The sequence below is a fragment of the Palaemon carinicauda genome, chromosome 21, assembly GCF_036898095.1.
Source record: "Palaemon carinicauda isolate YSFRI2023 chromosome 21, ASM3689809v2, whole genome shotgun sequence".
In the NCBI taxonomy this organism is placed as follows: Eukaryota; Metazoa; Arthropoda; class Malacostraca; order Decapoda; family Palaemonidae; genus Palaemon; species Palaemon carinicauda.
This window is the reverse complement of record NC_090745.1, coordinates 35,537,890-35,546,547: the sequence shown is the minus strand read 5'-3', so window position 1 is coordinate 35,546,547 and position 8,658 is coordinate 35,537,890. Positions and strand designations below refer to the sequence as shown.

The following is an 8,658-nucleotide window of genomic DNA, read 5'->3' as shown; positions in this document are numbered from 1 at the left end:
TACTACTACACTTGCAACTATCAATCGGTGGGCACTAGCCATTTTCCCGAGGAAATCATCCATCTTCCCGCCCTACTCATAACTTTAAGTATAAGGTATTCACATCAACACATTCTCTAACATTGCCTTTCCTCAAGGCTAAACTTTAATCCCGCAGCTACCTGCACATCAGGAACTACCCCGGCCCCAGCGACCATGAATCATATAAATACGTGAATAATACAGCATCCGCCTGACGGATCTCACCTGCCCTATTTATCCTCTAATTGTTTTTAGGTTCAATAAGCAGTATGTCATACGTGTTGCTACACTCAGAAAAATTACCACAACACTTTACGTATACATTAAGCACTAACATAAGAACATCTTCAAGTTTATCTAAAACACGTCAAAAGAAGAAATGGAGTCTGTTCAAACAACAACAGCAAAGAAAAAAAATTCTATGCAGGGGTAGGGAGGTACACTCTGATTGACACTTTTGTAAAAACTACCTCTTCAGGCACCACATGTATGTGTGCCTGATGATGTTCAGACACTGCGCCATTAATAATGCTTTGTATCACTACTGTATTAGATTTAACCATCTTTACTCGGTAAGGACCATTTCGAATACACACGATCACCCACTAATACTTTTACCAGTGCAGTTTTGAACCGACCATCATACTTCGAGCTGTGTTTTTCAGTAGCTCTTTTCAAAAACCTTTCAGTGGTTTTCATTACTCTCCTTAAGAGATTTAATAGATAGACATGTTATTGCTCAGTTGAATAATTTGGCAACTGTTGCGAATTAATCAGGACCGTATATAGTAACACAGGATCCTGTCCGTACACTAAAAAGAAAGGCGTGTCCCTGAGCGAAGCATTAAATGCAATGTTCAAAGCTAGCTCGGATGTAGGAAGCATGGTGTGCCAATGAAGCGGGTCATCAGCCACTAATTAACGTAAAATTCGCACTACTTTCCTATTATGTGATTCCACTCAGCCATTAGCTGAAGGCCTATAAGCGGTCACTGAAAAGTGTTCAATTTTCATCAAGTCCATGACCGATCTCACCACCTTATTTATAAACTAGAGACCATTATCACTCATCAAAATTTTCGGCCAACCAAACCTAGCAATGAAAGAGCACAGCGCCTGGGCTAATGAATTTGCTGATTTACCCAACATTGTGTAAGTATGAGTGTACTGAGTAAAGGCATCCACAAATACACATATATACTTATGTTGTGTTAAACCAGTAGGCTATGGTCTTACCACATCCATATGCACCCTATGAAATTTAATAGGAATCACTGGCCACTTTCTGGCTTGCGGTACAGTGTTTTTATGTTCTTTTGAAACAATAACAAGTACGACAACATTTAATATAATTTTCTATAGATTTTTTCACTTCTAAGCAAAAGAAGGATTATCGTGCTCTCCTTAATGTTCTGTCAATCTCTAAATGCCCTGCATACGGACTTGCATGTACAACGTGAATGGCTCGATTAATTAAAGAGGGAGGAAGAACTACCCGTGCACAAAATTCCCCTCCCCTCTTCTCGTAAGCACAATATAAGATATCATTTTCCATAAGAAAATTCTCACAAGACACATTCAGAAATGATGGATAACTCTCCGATTCCCCTTTAATCACTGCTCGCACTCTTTCCATCCATTCCTCTTTTTTTTTCTCTTTTTTTACTTTTTTTTTTGTTCCTCTCGGACTTCTTTTATGTCCCAACCTCCTAAGTCAATCACACCTGCATCATCAGGGCGCTCGTTCTGGACACCCCTGATCATGTCCTCGGCCACCCACATATATTCACCCTCACCATTACCATCTCTCTCTCTCTCTCTCTCTCTCTCTCTCTCTCTCTCTCTCTCTCTCTCTCTCTCTCTCTCTCTCTCTCTCTCTCTCGTTGATCCCATTTTCTGATTGCTCCTCGCATGAACTCACATCCTGTTCTCTATTTTGATGGGGCTCTTTAATATTTTGGTTTTGTTCTTCGTTCCTCTCTTGTGCCCTAGTTGTTACTCCTATTACTGCACTTCTAGAGAAGGCATCAGCTACCTTGTTAGCTTTACCTTCTATGTGGTGAAACCCCTTTATATTAAACTCTAACCATATTTCAATCTATCTCGCTTGTCTAGATGTCAAATCTCCTTTGAAAAATAAGTCACGTAAGGGGCGATGATCACTTTGCAACTCAATCGACTAACCTAATAAAAAGAACCGATGCCTCTCTAGAATCTTTAGAATAGCCAAAGCCTCTCGATCAAATGTACTATAATTTTTTTCTGCCCCTTTTAATGCCCTGGAAGCAAAACAAATGGGGCGCTCTTTACCTTTATGATCTCGTTGAGAAACTACACCACCAATAGCTAAGCTATTCGCATCTGTTGTCACTAAAATCAGGCGATCAAATCTAGGATGTGCGAGTAAGTCATTGATAGTTGAGGCAGCTTTCAAATGGTTAAAGGCCCTTTCGTCTTCCACTCCCCAATTTATTACTTTTTGTTTCTTTAAAGCATCTAAGGGTCTCGCTATATCTCCAAAACCTTGTATGAAATTATTGCAATACCCAGGAGCCCAAGGAACCCAGCTACTTCCTTAGGGGTACGTGGCCTGGGGAAATCCCTATTAGCTTCTACTTTACTGGGACAGGGTTGGATACCTTCTGGGGTTATTATGTGACCTAAAAATTCGACCTGTTTACAGAAAAAATTTCACTTTGACAAATTTATTTTCATACCATTATGTCACAATGCTGCTAAAACTTTACGAATATTATTATCATGTTCTTTGGTCGTTTTCCCTGTAATCATGATATCGTCTAAATAAACAAGAACCTTATGGCCAATTAAAGGGAGACAAAACCACCATCATTACTCTAGAGAAATAATTTGGAGCATTTTTAACACTGAAAGGAAGAAAATTTAACTGAAACAGTTGATCCTTAGCTATAAATGCCGTTTTACATTTACTGTCTCCTTGAATGAAAATTTGATAGTATCCGGACTTCAAATCAACAATTGTAAAATATTTACTATCCTGTACCTTCGCAAGTAATTCTTCGATCAAGGGCAATGGAAATGCATTATCCTTAGTAACTGCATTCAACTTCCTATACTCAACACACAATCTTACCGAGCTATCCTTTTTCCTAACAGCTACAATTGGAGAAGCCCATGGGGATTTGCTCTTTTCTATTATCCCTGGTTCCCTTAATTTACTAATTTCCCTTTCTATTTCTCCCTGGAAATGAATGGGTACTTTATGATGCTTGACCTGATCGGCTCCACCTGCCTAGTTTCAATACTAAAGGGAAGACGATCAATCCTCCTGGGTGGCTCGTCTCCAATTGCAATTACATCGGAATAATTATTAACAATGCCACTAACTACAGGTTGATATTCTGACAGACATAGTTTTTGCGCTTGTATAATCACGTTCTGAGTGCGTTCGTCTATGCGGGCTGGAGTTGTGGCTCCCAAGGTGCCAGTATTAGCAATTTCACATAATTCACACACAGAATCACTTCTTAACACAACTCTTTTACTTGACAAATTAGCCATCATTATATTAGCTCTGTTCTCTTTTATTTTTGATAAGCCCTCTAAAAATACGTGCGCCCAATTGTCACGGGGTTTAACAACAACCTTGGTTCCTTCTGGAAGAGGCTGACACTGGGTCACTGATATGCTCGTAAGTGTCTGGGGAGACAACACTTCTCCTCTTTTGGTACAGCTGTTACCTTACTTAATTGTCTCTCCATGCCCGCAAAGGAAGGCATGAAAAGATGGCATAACAATTGATTTAGAAATAGATGGAGGAGATTTCATTTCAGTAAAACTGGTTGAACTATACACATGTCTGCAAGAATTTTCTATACCTATAGCTTGGAAAAACCCTATCATTATACTAATTCACAAAAAGAGGCCTGAACATTTTCTGACCAATAAGTTTACTATCAGTAATATATAAGATATTTACAAAGATCATATTAAGCCTAATAGCAGGACAGCTAGACTTTAATAAAATAAAAGAGCAGTTAGGTTTTAGAAGTGGGTATTCAACAACTGACCATATCCATGAAATTAACCAGCTACTTGAAAAATCAACAAAATATAACAATCCACAAGTCTAGCATTTATAGACTATGAGAAATCTTTTGATTCTGTCAAAAGCTCAGGAGTAATGAAAACCCTTCAAAGACAAGGAATAGAGGAATCATATGTTAGAACTTTTGAACATGTCTAAACTGGAAGTACCACAATCTTAAAACTATGTAAACATAGTAAAACAAATTCTGATTAAGAAGGAGTTAGTCGGGGAAACCCCCATCTCTCCTAGATTATCCACAGTGTGCCTAGAAATTTTTAAGAATTTAGATTAGGAAATGGTAAGAATTAACATTAATGGAGAATACCTTAACAACTTAAGATTTGCAGATAACATAGTTGTATTTAGTGAATCATGTGTGTACACTGTAACTATTTTATTTCTAAATATATCTTGCTCCTCCCCTTACTGTTAACTGGACTTGTTTAAGCCTGCCATTACATGAACAAGTCTGTTTTAATTTTTATGAAATTCTTGTCCAAAACCTCTAGAAGTGTTGAATTCCCCTTGATTTTCAGTTAAAAGATAACAGCCCACTTGCACAATTGGTGACTGCCTGAGTGACCACCTCCCTCCCGCCTTCTCACTCGCTGCTGAATCTTACTGTTTGATGATGCCATCCTCTGACCCTGACTCTCTTATCAATGCCACACCCATTAAAATTACTACATTCTGTCAGTACAGGGGCATTCGCTAAGTTTCAGTGTTTCGAGGGTGTAACTCACTGAAGCACCAAAGCAGACTATGTTCTCACGCCGATCCTTAAGGACACTTTCCTAGAAATTTCGGATTGGCTTTGCGACGCCCTCAAAACATACATTTTTGAGCAATACTCACCATCACCAGTCTCCTGCAGAGCCAACCTTTTTCAGCTCTCTCAACAACTGTTGGGGGACCAAAAAACTTCGCTCGTTCTCAGGTAAATGACCAGTATCGCTCGCCTGCAACCTGCTGCACACGACTCTCCGTGTGAGGTGGACCTACATTTTGCCCTTTGGGTACAAAGCCTAACTGAACCTGCATGCGCTGCCATCCCCGATGTCGATATTTTGCCCATAAAGGACCTGATAACCAAAGTCGAATCCCTTAAGGACACCCACTTCAGCACCTTCAAGACCTCCATCAATGCCTCCATTCCTGACAAAGAGGACAACTTTTCAACATTAACCGAAGCTGACGTGAATGTGGTAGGACATAGCTGCTCACCCCCTTACGTGACTCTTGATTTGGCTTTTGTAATGCTGGGGCCACTTTTCAATTCCTCATGGATGGCATCTTAGAGGACTTCTCTTTCTGTGTATGTTAAATGGATGACCTACTTGTGTTCTCTTCCTCTAAAGAGAACATCTCTGTCACCTATGCATCATGCTTGATCGCTTATAACAGAACAGCCTTGAAGTCCGGTACGACAAATGTACCTTTGGGGCCAACGAAGTATCATTTTTAGTGCACCACATCACTCCTAAAGAAATCCACCCCCTCCCTGAGAAGGTAGCATCCGATCAGAACTTCCCACGCTCTCGACCGTTAAAGGACTGCAAGAATTCTTGGGCATGATGAAATACTATTACCGTTTCCTGCCGGCCATTGCCACTACTCTCGCCCCCCGCCCTCTCCGCTTCTCTCAAGGTCAAGTTTTAGGACCTGAAGTGGGGTCTCCTTAAGGAAGTGGCCTTTTGCAAGGCAAAGAATGCCCTATCAACCGCTGCTGCTCTCACTTTTCCCGTACCACACGCCCCTCTCCTCCTCGCCACCTATGGCAGCGACATCGTTATTGTTGCAGTACTTGAACAGGTGGTCAATAGCTAGCTCCGTCCATTGGCCTTCTTCAGTAGGAAACTGTCAAAGGCAGAATCCGGCTTCTCTACCTTAGACCGAGAATTTCTGGCGTTGCCTTTGGCTGTCCGTAACTTTCACCACTTCTAAGAAGGTATGCCCTTTTTCATTCGTATAGACCACATGCCTACGGTGCACGCCTTCACTTGACAGTACGATGCCTAGTCCGCCTGGCAATGCCAATATCTCTCTGCCATAGCTGAATACAATTGCAGCCTTCAACACGTACCTGGGAAAATGAATCCCGGTGCCAATGCCCTGTCAAGAAACTCATTGGCCGCCATTCACCTGTGATTGGATTACAACCCCTTGGCAGAAGCCCAATGAAAAGATCCAGAGTACCAAGCATGTAGGACACCCTGCATATCCCTCTGTTGAGAAGACGTCACCCTCAATGACTCCAATGCCACCCTCCTCTGTGACGTCAATACTGACAGACCACAACCATGGGTACTTGCTCCCATGCGCCGACAGGTGTTTAATTTCAATCATGGCCTTTCACATCCCTCTTGCTTATCTACTGCACAGATACTGAAAATGAAGTTCATTTGGCACGGCATTACTAAGGATGCTAAGGATTGGGTCCACGCCTGTACTTAATGCCAAACTTTAAAAGTACATCGACACACGGATTGAGGAGTGGGTACCTTTCCTCAACCTCATCGTCATTCTGTCCACATTAACGTCAGTGTAGTAGGTCCTCTATCCACATGAGAAGGACATCGTTGCCTGTTTACCGTCATCAACCGCTCTACTCATTAGCCTGAAGCCATTCCCATGGAAACTGCAACATCCGCCTCATGTACATCTGCCTTATTCTCAGGGAGGATAGCAAGATTTGGTATCCTTGACCATATTACTTCTGACAGGAGTACCACTTTCACCTCTCAATTGTGGACATCATTAGTGAATCTTCAGCCAACGGAATGGTTGGAAGTTTTCATCGCACTCTTACAGCAGCTTTGATATCCCACTGCAAGGACTCCAACTGGTTTAATCAGTTTCCCTGGGTCATCCTGGGACTAAGGACCACTCCTCAAGATGCCTAGATGTCTCAGCAGCTGAATGGTCATCTGTGCCGAAGCTTTTCCACCTGCAATTTCCTCCAACAATCTTCAGCACCTTTGTCACTTTGTGGGAAAATTTACTCCATGCCACCAGACTTATAAGCCCCCATGTAAGCAACCCATACTGACAGATTTGCACTCTGCAGTCCACGTTTTTCTGTGCAACGACACGGGCCCTCTACTCATGATACAGAGCAATCCGAAGGCTTTCTTAATTAACATTCAGGGCAAATAAGACTGGGGGTTCCTTGATCACCTAAAACCTGTGTATCTCCTGCAAGATGGCCCACCTACAGTGCTCATTACATGACCAGGGTGCCCCATTTCACATATATGTCCTTTTTAGGGTGGGAAGCCATGTACCACACGTGTTTCACTGATGCTCTTACACTGTAATGATATTTTTTTTTTTTTTTTTCGTATCTCGCTCCTCCCCTCACTGTCAAAAGAACCTGTTTAAGCCTGTCTTTATGTTAATGAGTCTGTTTGAATTTTTGTGACATTCTTGTCCGGAATCTTTTGTTTATAAGCTATCTGTTGAGATATTCAGTTGCATTCTCTAACCTCTCGGTTACAATCTAACGGACCCACTTACATATAGAGAAATTGCAAAAGATGATAGACTTAAATAGAGAAAGCAGAAATGTAGTAAAAATGAATGCGAGAAAAATTAAGATAATGTTCAATGAAAATGCAGACACAACAAAATAAGGGTATGGACAAATCTTGAGTGATTTTTGATAAATATATTTTTTACTTAGGACAGACAGTAAGTGTTTCCCCAAGACATGAGACCGAAATTAAAAGAAGGATAAGTATGGGATGGAGAGCTTTTGGTAAACAAAATGAGGTTATGAAAAGTGAAATGCAACTTTCTCTGAAAAGAAAAGTATTTAATCAGACGATCCTACCACTTTTAATTTTTGCATCAGAGACTTGGAGCCTTATTAAAGCCTTAGAACATAAACTAGTAACAGCTTAAAGAACTATGGAAAGAAAAATGATGGAATTATCATTGAGATAGAAAAAGAGAAAATTTGAAAGAAGAGCAAATTAAAGTAGTGGATATTCTAACACGTATGAAAAAGGAATGGACATGGCCGACATATAATGAGAATAACAGATAATAGATGGACATTAAGAATAAAACACACAAACACACACACACACATACACACACACACACACACACACACACACATATATATATATATATATATATATATATATATATATATATATATATATATATATATATATATATGTGTGTGTGTGTGTGTGTGTGTGTGTGTGTGTGTGTGTATACAGTATGTATGTGAACTACAAGCTATTTTCCTTAACGGTTGTAATCTTGGTTTAAATGTTAAATTATTATTGAATCGCTTTACAAGTAATACTCAAGCAATGATATTGATTCCATTTACATTCACATATAAATTAAGTGCAATAAGCAATGCTTTGAGCACTCATCCCTGATTTCTACTCATCTGTTTTATGTCTGCATTACATATTTTCTTGGAAATAAATGGCTCTCTCATTCCTGAATGTCTCACTATTTATTGACCTATTTGAAGCCTTCCATCCCTGCTGCCACATAGCAATTCAGAATTACAGTATATGCTCTTCTCATAACCTAATCGTGTCTTC

The 8,658-nt window shown here is 40.3% G+C and overlaps 1 protein-coding gene across 1 annotated transcript in view; it reads left to right on the top strand.

Moving 5' to 3' along the window:
* Positions 1-8,658, top strand: part of LOC137615268 (uncharacterized) — a 341,120-nt gene that overhangs the window by 137,194 nt on the left and 195,268 nt on the right.